The sequence below is a fragment of the Carica papaya genome, chromosome 3 (genome assembly GCF_054855325.1).
Source record: "Carica papaya isolate Zhongbai chromosome 3, ASM5485532v1, whole genome shotgun sequence".
In the NCBI taxonomy this organism is placed as follows: Eukaryota; Viridiplantae; Streptophyta; class Magnoliopsida; order Brassicales; family Caricaceae; genus Carica; species Carica papaya.
In genome coordinates, this window is record NC_142311.1 from 28,003,449 (window position 1) to 28,016,411 (window position 12,963).

Genomic DNA, 12,963 nt, shown 5'->3' on the forward strand with positions numbered 1-12,963 from the left:
ATATATTTAAAAAAAACTAATAACAAATCATTAGTTTCTACTAAATTAGATTTTTTATTTCATTTAAGGATTTTAGTAAAATTCTCTTAAATAATAGGATTATAATAAATCAAAAAATAAATTCAATGATACCTCACACTTATTTTAACTATACTTTATATGCACATATTTTACAAATATAAATTTTCCTACTTAAACAATATGTAGTATTATTGTTAGAGAATTTTTTATATAAAAAAAATACATATATACATACATCCTCTATTGTCTTTTAGTTCTTCTCTCATTAATTCCAAAGAGTTCTCTTTCTCTTCTCTAAAACCCAAATTCCAAACACAAATTTTCAAGTTTAATCATCACCTATCATACTACAACAATCACTATTGATAAAAGAATCCAATGCATGGCCACCACAGAACCTGAACAAACGATGACTAGTTAGAGAGCCTTGTCGTCCACCGCCTCCACTCCTAGAGCCTCTGTAGATGTTGCCACTAGTACTAAATGGATTTATGTAATATGCGATCAAAAATGCCAACATGCATCCATATTCAAATTAAAAGTGGTGATCAATGTAACACCCTACCCATCACTGTGCTAAAATGAATTGGAAACTCTATCTATTCGAGCCTTTGGCCGCCTTAAATTTAAATTAATTTACGCAATTCTGGAGATCCGTGATTTTAATCTTTTTTTATTTTTATTTTTATTTTATTAATTTTACTATTATTTTGTATCATTTTATTTCAGTTCAAAAGGAAAATTAATAAAAAAAAATTAGAAAATGACAAAACGTGAGAAAACCAGCTCACGAGAAAAATCCTGCGAGAAAAGGGTTTGCTCGCGTAGGTGCTGAGCACTATGTGTGCGCGCACGCCGTTCATCTCGGTGTGAGTCAAGTCGTCAGGGCATTTCGCTTGATATCAGAACTAGAAAAAAAGGTGCGGTGTGTGCGCACAACAAAAGAAATGACGCGAGGGGGGAGGGAAAGAGATGGGGCACATGCATTTGCAGCGCAAAATGGTAAGAGTGCGATCATACCAGCACTAATGCACCAGATCCTATCAAAACTTCATAGTTAAGCGTGCTTGGGTGAGAGTAGTACTAGGATGGGTGACCTCCTAGGAAGTCCTTATATTGCACCTGTATTTTTGCAGACGGAGTGTTAAACATTACGCACGACCAGAGCCACAATCCACCGGCGTGAGGTGTGGCGCCGATGCATTTTGCTTATATTTTTTGTGCATTTATTTATAGTCCTTAACGTGATAAGAGTTTTATTACGAGTATCTTACATACTTGAACAATGAAAAATAAGTATGGCAGGCGGTCCATTCATCTGTGCATGAGTCGATCCACTGGGGCATTTTGCTTGATATTAGAACTTGAAGCAGAGGTGTGGTGTGCGCGCACAGCGAAATAAATAATGGGGGGGGGAGGGAAAGAGGAGGGGTTCATGTATTTGCAGCGTAAAATGGAACAAGGGCAATCATACTAGTATTAATGCATTGGATCTCATAAGAACTCCATGATTAAATGTGCTTGCACAAGAGTACTACTAGGATGGATGACCTCCTGGGAAGTCCTTGTGTTGCACAATTCTTTTTGCAGACGGTGTTAAACATTACACGCGAACAGAGTCACAATTTGTCGGTTCATTCACAAAAGCGAGCCGCAGCACCAGAGAATTTTTGTGCAATGATTTATAGTCTATCATGTAATAAGAGTGTCATTACGACCATCTTACATAGTAGAACAACAAAAACAGAGGTGCGGTGGGCGATCCGTTCACCAGGACGTAATTTGAGGCGCTGGGGCATTTCGTTTGATATTAGAACTAGAAGCATAAGTGCAATGCGTGCGTATAACGAAACAAATAATGGGAAGGGGGAACGAAGGAGAATGAGTATATATATTTACAACGCAAAATAGAATGAGTGTGATCATACCAGCACTAATGCACCAGATCCCATTAAAACTTTATAGTTAAGTATGCTTGGACTAGAGTAGTACTAGGATGGGTGACCTCTTAGGAAGTCCTTGTATTACACCCGTCTTTTTCGAAGGGAGCGTTAAACGTTATACGCGAGCGAAGCCACGGTCTTGTTAAACATTACACACGAGCGGAGCCATAGTCTGGGCGCTGCAAATACATATACCCTTTTTCTATCCCTTCTCCCTCCATCATTTGTTTCACTGTGCACGCACACCACACCTCTACTTTTAGTTCTAATATAAAGTAAAATTCCCTGAAGCCTCGACTCACTTCTAGATTAATGGACTGCCCACCGCACCTTTGTTTTCGTTGTTCTACTATATAAGATACTCATAATGAAACTCTTATCCCGTGATGGACTATAAATAAATGCACTAAAAACATTAAGCAAAATGCCCCGACGTTACGACTGACGCTGGTGGACTGTAGCTCGAGTTGCGCGTAACGTTTAACGTCCCGTTCATAAAAAGACGGGTACAAAATGAAGATTTTCTAGGAGGTCATACACATACTAATATTACTCTCGCCCAAGCACGCTTAAATGTGGGGTTCTTATGGGATCCAGTGCATTAGTGTTGGTATGATCGCACATGTTCCATTCTGCACTACAAATACATATACCCCTTTCTTACCCTCCCCCCCCATTAGTTGTTTCCCTATGTGTGAACACCGAACCTCTACTTCTTGTTTTAATATCAAGTAAAATGCCCTGACGACTTAACTCACGCCCAGATGAACGGACCACCTGCTGAACCTCATTTTTCATTATTCTACTATGTAAAATAATCGTAATTATACTCTTATCACGTGGTGGACTATAAATGAATGCATGAAAAATATTAAGAAAAATGCCCCAGCAGACTGTGGCTTTGGTTGCGCATAACGTTTAACACCCCGTCCACAAAAAGACGAGTGCAACACGAGATCTTCTTAGGAGGTCACCCATCCTAGTACTACTCTCGTCGAAGCATGCTTAATTGTAGAGTTCAAATGGGAGCAAGTGCATTATTGTTGGTGTGATTGCACCCACCCTATTTTGCATCGCAAATACATCTACCTGTTCTCCTTCCCTCCCACTCCTGTTATTTGTTTCGCTGTGCGCACACACCACACCTCTGCTTCTATTTCTAATATCAAGTAAAATGCCCCGGCAACTCGACTCATGCCCAGATGAATAGATTATCTGTCATACCTCATTTTTTGTTTTTCTATTATGTAAGATGCTCGTAATAATATTCTTATCATATGGAAGACTATAAATCAATGCACAAAAAATATTAAGCAAAATGCCCCGGCGCGGCGACTCACATTTGCAAATGAACTGTCAGATCATGGCTCTAGTCCTGCGTAACATCTAACGCCCCATCTGCCAAAAGACGAGGGCAACACGAGGACTTCCAAGGAGGTCACCCATCCTAGTTCTAATCTCGCCCAAGCACGCTTAACTGCGGAGTTCTGATGGGATCCAGTGCATTAGTGCTGGTATGATCACACCCATCCTATTCCGGCTGTAAATACATACCCCTTCTAGTCTCCTCCCCCCTCCAATCATTTATTTCACTGTGCGCGTGCACCACACCTCTGCTTCTAGTTCTAATATCAAACAAAATGTCCCGAGTAGCTCGACTCATGCCCAGATGAACGAACTGCCCACTGCACCTTTGTTTCCATTGTTCTACTATGTAAGATACTCGTAATGATACTCTTATCATGTGGTGGACTATAAAAGAATGCCTAAAAAATATTAAGTAAAATGCCTCGGCATCGCGACTCACATTTGTGAATGAACTGGAAGACCGTGGCTCTAGTCGCGCGTAACGTTTAATGCTCTGTCCGTAAAAAGATGGTTGCAACACAAGTACTTTTCAGGAGGTCACTCATCCAATTACTACTCTCGATAAAGCACGTTTAACTGTGGTGTTCTGATGGGATCCGATATATTAGTGCTGGTTTGATCACACCTATCTCATTCCACACTACAAATGCATATACTCGTTCTCCTTCTCTTCATCTTCAGTCATTTGTTTCGCTGTGCGTGCACATCACACCTCTACTTCTAGTTCTAATATCAAGTGAAATGCTCCGGCTCCTCTACTTATGCCCATATTAACAGATCGATCACCGCACCTCTATTTTCGTTGTTCTACTATGTAAAATACTCATAATAACACTCTTATCATGTAGTGGACTATAAATGAATGCATGAAAAATATTAAGCAAAATGCCCCGGCTTCGCGACTCACCTTTGCAAAAGAACTAGCGAACCGTGGCTCCGGTCGCGCGTAATGTTAACGCCCCGTCTACAAAAAGACAAGTGCAACATGAGGACTTCCCAGGAGATCATCCATCCTAGTACTACTCTCGCCCAAGCACGCTTTACTGTGGAGTTCTGATGGGATCCGGTGTATTAGAGCTGGTATGATCGCACCCATTCCATTATGTGCTACAAATACGTATACCCCTTCTCCTTCCCTCCCCCCTTCCGTCATTTGTTTCGGTGTGCGCGCACACCGCACCTTTGATTCTAATTCTAATATCAAGCGAAATGCTTCGGCACCTAGACTCATGTACAAATGAACGGACAGCCCGCCACCTCATTTTTCGTTGTTCTACTATGTAATATGCTCGTAATAACAACCTTATCACGTGGTAGACTATAAATGAATGCATAAAATATATTAAAAAAATACCCCGACATCGCGACTCACATCGGTGGACTGTGGCTCTAGTCACACGTAACTTTTAATGTTTAATCCGCAAAAAGACGGGAGCAACACGAGGGCTTCCGAGGAGGTAGCCATCTTAGTACTACTCTAGCCCTAGTACGTTTGACTGTGGAGTTCTAATAGGATCTGGGGCATTAGTGCTGGTATGATCACACTCGTCCCATTTCGTGTTGCAAATGCATATACCTGTTCTCCTTTCTTCCCCCTCCCGTCATTTATTTTGTTGTGCACGCACACCACACCTCTGCTTCTAGTTCTAATATCAAACAAAATGCACCAACGCCTCAACTCACGCCCAGATGAACGGACTGCTCGCCACACATCTATTTTCATTATTCTATAATGTAAGATACTCGTAATGACACTCTTATCGCGTGATGGATTATAAATGAATGCATGAATAATATTAAGCAAAATGGCCCAACGCCGCGACTCACGCAGACGAATGAACTGGTGGAACATGTCTCCAGTTGCACGTAACGTTTAATGCCTCATCTGTAAAAACACAAGTGCAACCGAGGACTTCACAGGAGGTCACCCATCCCAGTATTACTCTCGTCCAGGCACGCTTAACTACAAACTTCCGATGCGGTCCAATGCATTAGTGCTAATATGATAGCACCCGTCCTTTTTCTACGCTGCAAATACATATACCCCTTCTCCTTCCCTCTCCCCTCTTGTCATTTGTTTCGCTGTGCGTGAACATCGCACCTCTGCTTCTAGTTCTAATATTAAGTAAAATGGCCCAGCGGCTCGACTCACGCCCAGATGAACAGAATGTCCGCCACACATTGTTTTTTATAGTTCCGCTATGTAAGATGCTCTTAATGACACTCGCATAACATGGAGAACTATAAATGAATACACAAAAAATATTAAACAAAATGCCCCAGTGCCATAACTCACGTTGGCGGACTGTGACTTTGGTCGCACGTAATGTTTAATGCACCATCTGCAAAAAAATGGGTGCAACTCGAGGTCTTCCCAAAAGGCCACCCATCCTAGTACTACTCTCGCCCAAGCAAGTTTAACTACAGAGTTCTGATGGGATCCAAGGCATTAGTGTTGGTGTGATTGCACCCGTCCAATTCCACTATGTAAATAAATATACCCCTTCTCCTTCCCTTCCCCCTCCTATCATTTATTTCACTGTGCGCGCATAGTGCACCTATGCTTCTAGTTCTAATATCATGCGAAATACCCCGACGCCTCAACTCATGCCCAGATGAACGGACTACCCGCTGCACCTCTATTTTCGTTGTTCTACTATGTAAGATACTCGTAATGACACTCTTATCAAGTAGTGGACTATAAATGATTGCACAAAAAATATTAAGTAAAATGCCTCAACATCGCGACTCACGTTTGCGAATGAACCGACGGACAGTGGCAACAATCGTGCATAATGTTTAAGGCCCCATCTACAAAGAGATGGCTGTTACACGAGGACTTCTCAGGAGCTCACCCATCCTAGTACTACACTCGCTAAAAGATGTTTAACTGCGGAGGTTTGATGGTATATGGTGCATTAGTGCTGGTATGATCGCACCAGTCCCATTCTGTAGTACAAATGCATGTGCCCCTTCTCTTTCCCTCCCCCCTCCAATTATTTGTTTCTCTGTGTACGCACACCTCACCTCTGCTTCTAGTTCTAATATCAAGAAGAAAGACCCTGTGCCTCGATTCATGCCCAAATGAACGGACCGCCTGCTGCAACTCTATTTTCATTGTTCTATTAATTAAGATGCTCATAATGACACTCTTATCATGTGGTGGACTATAAATGAAAGCACATAAAATATTAAGCAAAATGCCCTGACGTCGCGACTCACGCCGGCGGACTTTGGCTTCGGTTGCATGTAACGTTTAACGCTTCGTCCAAAAAAGACGGTTGCGAAATGATGACTTCCCGAGAGGTCACCCATCCTAGTACTACTCTCGCCTAAGCATGCTTGACTGCGGAGTTCAAATGGGATTCGATGCATTAATGTTTGTATTATCGCACCCCTCTAAATCCGCACTACAAATACATATTCCCTTTCTCCTTCCATCCCCCCTCTCATAATTTGTTTCGCCGTGCACACACACCGCACCTCTACTTCTAGTTCTAATATCAAGCGAAATGCCACGGTGCCTTGACCACGCCCAAATGAATGGACCGCCTGTTGAACCTCATTTTTTAATTTTTTACTATGTAAGATGCTCGTAATGACACTCTTATCACGTGGTGGACTATAAATAAATTCACAAAAAATATTAAGCAAAATGCCCCAGTACCGCGACTCATGCAAACGCACTGTAGCTCCGGTCACATATAACATTTAACGCCGCTCCCATAAAAAGATAAGTGTAACACGAGAACTTCCCAGGAGGTCACCCATCTTAGTACTACTCTCGCCCAAACATACTTTATTGCGGAGTTCTGATGGGATCCGGTGCATTAATGCTGGTATGACTGCAACTGTCCTATTTTGCGCTGCAAATACATATACCCCTTCTCCTTCCCTCCCCCCTCCCATAATTTGTTTCGCTCTACACGCACATCGCACCTTTGCTTCTAGTTCTAATATTAAGTGAAATGCCCCGACGCCTCGACTCACGCCTAAATGAACGGACCGCCGCCATACCTCTACTTTTGTTGTTCTACTATGTAAGATACTCGTAATGACACTCTTATCACATGGTGGGCTATAATTTAATAAACAAAAAATATTAAACAAAATGCCCCGACCCCGTAACTCACGTTTGTGAATGAACCAGTAGACCATTGCTCCAGTCCCACGTAACGTTTAACGCCCTGTCTACAAAAAGAAGGTTATAACATGAGGACTTCCTAGGAGGTCACCCATCCTAGTACTACTCTCGCCCAAGCACACTTAACTATAGAGTTCTAATAAGATCAGGTGAATTAGTGCTAGTATGCTCGCACCCTTTCCATTTTGTGCTGCAAATACATATACCCCTTCACTTCCCACCCCCCTCGCATCATTTGTTTTACTGTACGCGAACATCGTACCTCTGCTTCTAGTTCTAATATCAAGCAAAATACCCCGACGCATTAATCCTCTGTCTGTAAAAAGAAGGGTGCAGCACGAGGACTTTTCAAAAGGTCACCCATCCTATTACTAGTCTCGCCTAAACACACTTAACTACAGAGTTCTTATGTGATCCGGTACACTAATGCCAATATGATCACACCCGTTCCACTTTGCGTGGAAAATACATATACCCCTTTCCTATCCCTTCCCCCTCCCATCATTCGTTTCATTGTGCACACACACCGCACCTCTACTTCGAGTTCTGATATAAAGCGAAATCCCCAGGCGTCTCGGCTCACGCCCAGATTAACTGATCGCCCACCACATTTATTTTTTTATTTTTCTACTATATAAAATACTCATAATGACACTCTTATACCACATTTGATGGGATGTGGTGCACAAAAAATATTAAGCGTGCTTCGACGAGAGTAGTACTAGGATGGCTGATCTCCTGGGAAGTTCTCATGTTGCACCCATCTTTTTGCGGACCGGATATTAAATGTTATGCGCGACCAGAGCCATAGTTCGCCGTTGTGAGTCGCGATGCAAGGGCATTTTGCTTAATATTTTTTTTGCATTCATTTATAGTCCACCACATGATAAGAGTGTTATTACGAGCATCTTACATAGTAAAACAACAAAAAATGAGATGTGGCGGGTGGTCCATTCATCTGTGCATAAGTCGAGGCGCTAGGGTGTTTCGCTTGATATTAGAACTAGAATAAAAGGTGCAGTGTGCACGCGCACCAATACAAATGATGGAAGAGGGGAGGGAAGGATAAGGGGTATAAGTATTTACAGCGTAGAATAGAACGGGTGTGATCATACTCACTCTAATGCACTGGATCCCATCACAACTCTGTACTGAAGCATACTTGGACGAGAGTAGTACTAGGATAGGTGATCTCCTGAGAAGTCCTCATGTTGCACCCATCTTTTTATAGATACGACATTAACATTATGCGCGACCGGAGCCATGGTCCGTCGGTTCTTTCGCAAATGTGAGTTGCAGCATTGGGGCATTTTGTTTAATATTTTTTGTGCATTCATTTATAATCCTCCACATGATAAGTGTGTCATTACGAGCATCTTATATAGTAGAACAACAAAAAATGAGGTGTGGCTTACAGTCCGTTCATCTGGGCGTGAGTCGAGCCGTCGGGGTATTTCACTTGATATTAGAACTAAAATAAGAGGTGTGATCTGCACGCACAGTGAAACAAATGATGGGAGGGGGGGAAGAAGAAGGGGTACATGTCTTTGCAGCGCAAAATTGTACTTGTGCGATCATACTAGCACTAATGCACTGGATCCCATCAGAACTCTACAGTTAAGTATTTTTGGGCGAGAGTAGTACTAGGATGGGTGACCTCCTAGGAAGTTCTCGTGTTGCACCTGTCTTTTTGCGAATGGGGTGTTAAACATTATGTGCGATAGGAGACACCGTTTTTTGGTTCATTCACTAGCGTGAGTCGCGGCGCTGAGACATTTTACTAAATATTTTTTGTGTATTCATTTATAGTTCATCACATGATAAAAGTGTCATTATGAGTTTCTTACATAGTAGAATAACGAAAATAGAGGTGCAACAGGCCGTCTGTTCATCTAGGCGTGAGTCGCGGCGGCGGTCCGTTTATCTAGGTATGAGTTGAGGCACTAAACATTTCGCTTGATATTAGAACTAGAAGTAGAGGTGTGATGTGCACGCACAGTGCAACAAATGACGAGAGGGGGGAGGGAACTAGAAGTGTTATTTGCATTTATAGCGCAAAATGAGACGGGTGCAATGATACAACCATTAATGCACTAGATCTGATAATAACTTTACAGTTAAGTGTGCTTGGACGAGAGTAGTATTAGGATGGGTGACCTCCTAGAAAGTACTCGTGTTGCACCCATCTTTTTACAGACGGGGTGTTAAACATTATGCGCAACCAGAGCCACAATCTGCCAATTTATTCGCCGACATGAGTTGCGGCGCTGGAGCATTTTACTTTATCTTTTTTGTGCATTTATTTATAGTCCACCACGTGATAAGAGTGTCATTACAAGCATCTTAGATAGTAGAACAATGAAAATAAAGGTGCAGCCTATGGTCCGTTCATCTGGGCATGAGTAGTACTAAGATGGGTGACCTCTTGGAAAGTCATCGTGTTGCACATGTCTTTTTGTCGATGGGGCATTAAATGTTACGCGTGACTAGAGACACGGTCTGCCAGTTCATTTGCCGATGTGAGTCACAGCGTTAGGGCATTTTGCTTAATATTTTTTGTGCATTTATTTATAGTCCATCACATGATAAGAGTGTCATTACAAGTATCTTACATGGTAGAACAATGAAAATAGAGGTGCGGCAGGCGGTCCGTTCATCTTGGTGTGAGTCAAGGCACCCGGGCATTTTGCTTGATATTAAAACTAGAAGTAGATGTGTAGTGTGCACGCACAATGAAACAAATGATGGGAGGGAGGAGGGAAGCAGAAGGTGTATATCTATTTACAACACAAAATGGGACTAGTGCGACCATATCAGCACTAATACACCGGATCCAATTAGAACTCCACGGTCAAGCATACTTGGGCGAGAGTAGTACTAGGATGGGTGACCTCCTAGGAAGTCCTCGTGTTGCACCTGTCTTTTTGCAGAAGGAGCGTTAAACGTTACGCGTGACTGGACCCACAGTCCGTCAGTTAATTTGCAAATGTGAGTTGTAGCGCCAAGGCATTTTGCTTTATCTTTTTTGTGCATTCATTTATAGTCTACCACGTGATAAGAGTATTATTACAAGCATTTTATATAATAGAATAACAAAAATAGAGGTGCGGCGAATAGTCCATTCATCTGGGCATTAGTCAAGGCACCAAGGCATTTCGCTCTATATTAGAACTAGAAGCAGAGGTGAGGTGTACACGCATAGTGAAACAAATGATGGGAGGGGGGAGGGAAGGAGAAGGGGTATATGTATTTGCAACGCAAAATAGAATGGGTGCGATCATACCATTATTAATGCACCAAATCCCATATGAACTCCCCAGTTAAGCATGCTTGGGCTAGAGTAGTACTCGGATGGTTGACCTCTTGGGAAGTCCTTGTGTTGCGCCCGTCTTTTTACAGACGTGGTGTTAAACGTTACCAGTGACTTGAGCCACGATTTGTCGGTTTCACAAACATGAGTCACGGCGGCAGGGCATGTTGCTTAATATTTTTTGTGCAATCATTTATAGTCCACCACATGATAAGAGTATCATTGCGAGTATCTTAAATAGAAGAACAATAAAAATAGAGTGCGGCAGGCGGTCCGTTCATCTGGGCCTTAGTCGAGGCACAAGGGCATTTCACTTAATATTAGAACTAGAAGCAGATATGAGGTGTGCGCGCACAGTGAAATAAATGATGGAGGGGGAAGGGAAGGAGAAGGGGCACATGCATTTGCAGCGCGAAATGGGATGGGCTATAGTACATTATAAGAGTGTCGTTATGAGTATCTTAATTAGTAGAACAATGAAAAATGAGGTATAGCGAACGATCCGTTCATCTCTGCGTGAGTTAAAGCGTCATGGTATTTCACTTGATATTAGAACTAGAACCATAGGTGAGTTGTGCACACACAGTGAAACAAATGATGGGAGGAAGGGGCACACACATTTGCATCGTAGAATGAGATGGGCGCAATCATATCAGCATTAATGCACCGGATCCCATTAAAACTCCAAAGTCAAGCGTACTTGGGCGAGAATACTTCTAAGATGAGTGACCCCATGGGAAGTTCTCGTGTTGTACCTGTCTTTTTGCGCAAGGGGTGTAAAACGTTACGTGCGACCGGGGGCACAGTCCGAAGGCGTGAGTCACGGAGCTGGGGCATTTGGCTTAATATTTTTCGTGCATTTATTTATAGTCCACCATGTGATAAGAGTGTTATTACAAGCATCTTACATAGTAGAATAACAAAAAATGAGGTACGGTGGATGCTCCGTTCATCTGGGCATGAGTTGAGCCACAGGGGCATTTCACTTGATATTAGAACTAGAAGCAGAGGTGCATGTGTGCGCAGAGTGAAACAAATGATGGGAGAGGGGAGGGAAGGAGAAAGGGCACATGTATTTGCAAGGCAAAATGGGACCGATGCAATCATACCAGAATTTATCCACCGGATCCCATCAGAACACCGTAGTTAAGCGTGCCTGGGCGAGAATAGTACTAGGATGGGTGACCTTCTGGGAAGTCCTCGTGTTGCACCCATCTTTTTGCAGATAGGGCATTAAATATTACACGCCACTAGAGCCACGGTCTGCTAGTTTATTCGCAAATTTGAGTCATGACGCTGGGGCATTTTGCTTAATATTTTTTATGTATTTATTTATAGTCCACTACATGATAATAGGGTAATTACGAGGATCTTTCATAGTAGAAACGGAAACAGAAGTACGGCGGGCGGTCTGTTCATCTTAGCGTGAGTCGAGCCGCCGGGGCATTTTGCTTGGTATTAGAACTAGAAACAGATGTGTGGTGTGCATGCACAACAAAACAAATGATGGGAGGGGGAGGGAAGGAGAAGGGGTATATGCATTTGCAGCGCAAAATGGGATTATTGTTATCATACCAGCACTAATGCACCAGATCCCATAAGAACTGTGCAGCTAAGCATGTTTGAGCGAGAGATGTACTAGGATGGGTGACTTCTTGGGAAGTCCTTGTGCCCGTCTTTTTGTAGACGGGGCATTAAATGTTATGTGCCAATGGAGCCACGGTCTTCCAGTTTATTCGCAAACTTGAGTTGCTGTGCTGGGGCATTTTACTTAATATTTTTCGTGTATTCATTTATAGTTCACCACGTAATAAGAGTGTCATTACGAGTATCTTAAAAAGTAGAACAACAAAAAAAGAGGTACAGCACGCAGTCCGTTCATTTAGGCATCAATCGAGATGTCAGGACATTTCACTTGATATTAGAACTAGAAGTAGAGGTGCAGTGTGCGTGCACAACGAAACAAATGATGGGAAGGGAGAGAGAAGGAGAAAGTGTATATGCATTTACAGTACAAAACGGGACGGTTGTGATCATACTAGCACTAATGCACCAGATCCCATAAGAACTCTGCAATTAAACGTGCTTAGGTGAGAGATGTACTAGGATTAGTGACCTCTTAGGAAGTCCTCATGTTGCACCCGTCTTTTTGCGAATAGGGGTAACACGCGACCAAA

At 42.6% G+C, this 12,963-nt stretch overlaps 12 pseudogenes; 7 read left to right on the top strand and 5 right to left on the bottom strand.

Moving 5' to 3' along the window:
* The first annotated feature begins 1,027 nt into the window (after positions 1-1,027).
* Positions 1,028-1,146, top strand: LOC148267512 (5S ribosomal RNA; annotated as a pseudogene).
* A 789-nt stretch (positions 1,147-1,935) lies between these two features.
* Positions 1,936-2,054, top strand: LOC148267513 (5S ribosomal RNA; annotated as a pseudogene).
* Positions 2,055-3,373: 1,319 nt separating this feature from the next.
* On the bottom strand, positions 3,374-3,492 carry LOC148267514 (5S ribosomal RNA; annotated as a pseudogene).
* An 815-nt stretch (positions 3,493-4,307) lies between these two features.
* LOC148267515 (5S ribosomal RNA) lies at positions 4,308-4,426 on the bottom strand (annotated as a pseudogene).
* Positions 4,427-5,685: 1,259 nt separating this feature from the next.
* On the bottom strand, positions 5,686-5,804 carry LOC148267516 (5S ribosomal RNA; annotated as a pseudogene).
* Positions 5,805-7,066: 1,262 nt separating this feature from the next.
* On the bottom strand, positions 7,067-7,185 carry LOC148267517 (5S ribosomal RNA; annotated as a pseudogene).
* A 618-nt stretch (positions 7,186-7,803) lies between these two features.
* On the bottom strand, positions 7,804-7,922 carry LOC148267518 (5S ribosomal RNA; annotated as a pseudogene).
* A 1,120-nt stretch (positions 7,923-9,042) lies between these two features.
* Positions 9,043-9,161, top strand: LOC148267519 (5S ribosomal RNA; annotated as a pseudogene).
* A 1,115-nt stretch (positions 9,162-10,276) lies between these two features.
* LOC148267520 (5S ribosomal RNA) lies at positions 10,277-10,395 on the top strand (annotated as a pseudogene).
* Positions 10,396-10,745: 350 nt separating this feature from the next.
* On the top strand, positions 10,746-10,864 carry LOC148267521 (5S ribosomal RNA; annotated as a pseudogene).
* A 1,017-nt stretch (positions 10,865-11,881) lies between these two features.
* Positions 11,882-12,000, top strand: LOC148267522 (5S ribosomal RNA; annotated as a pseudogene).
* An 811-nt stretch (positions 12,001-12,811) lies between these two features.
* Positions 12,812-12,930, top strand: LOC148267523 (5S ribosomal RNA; annotated as a pseudogene).
* Positions 12,931-12,963: the final 33 nt, after the last annotated feature.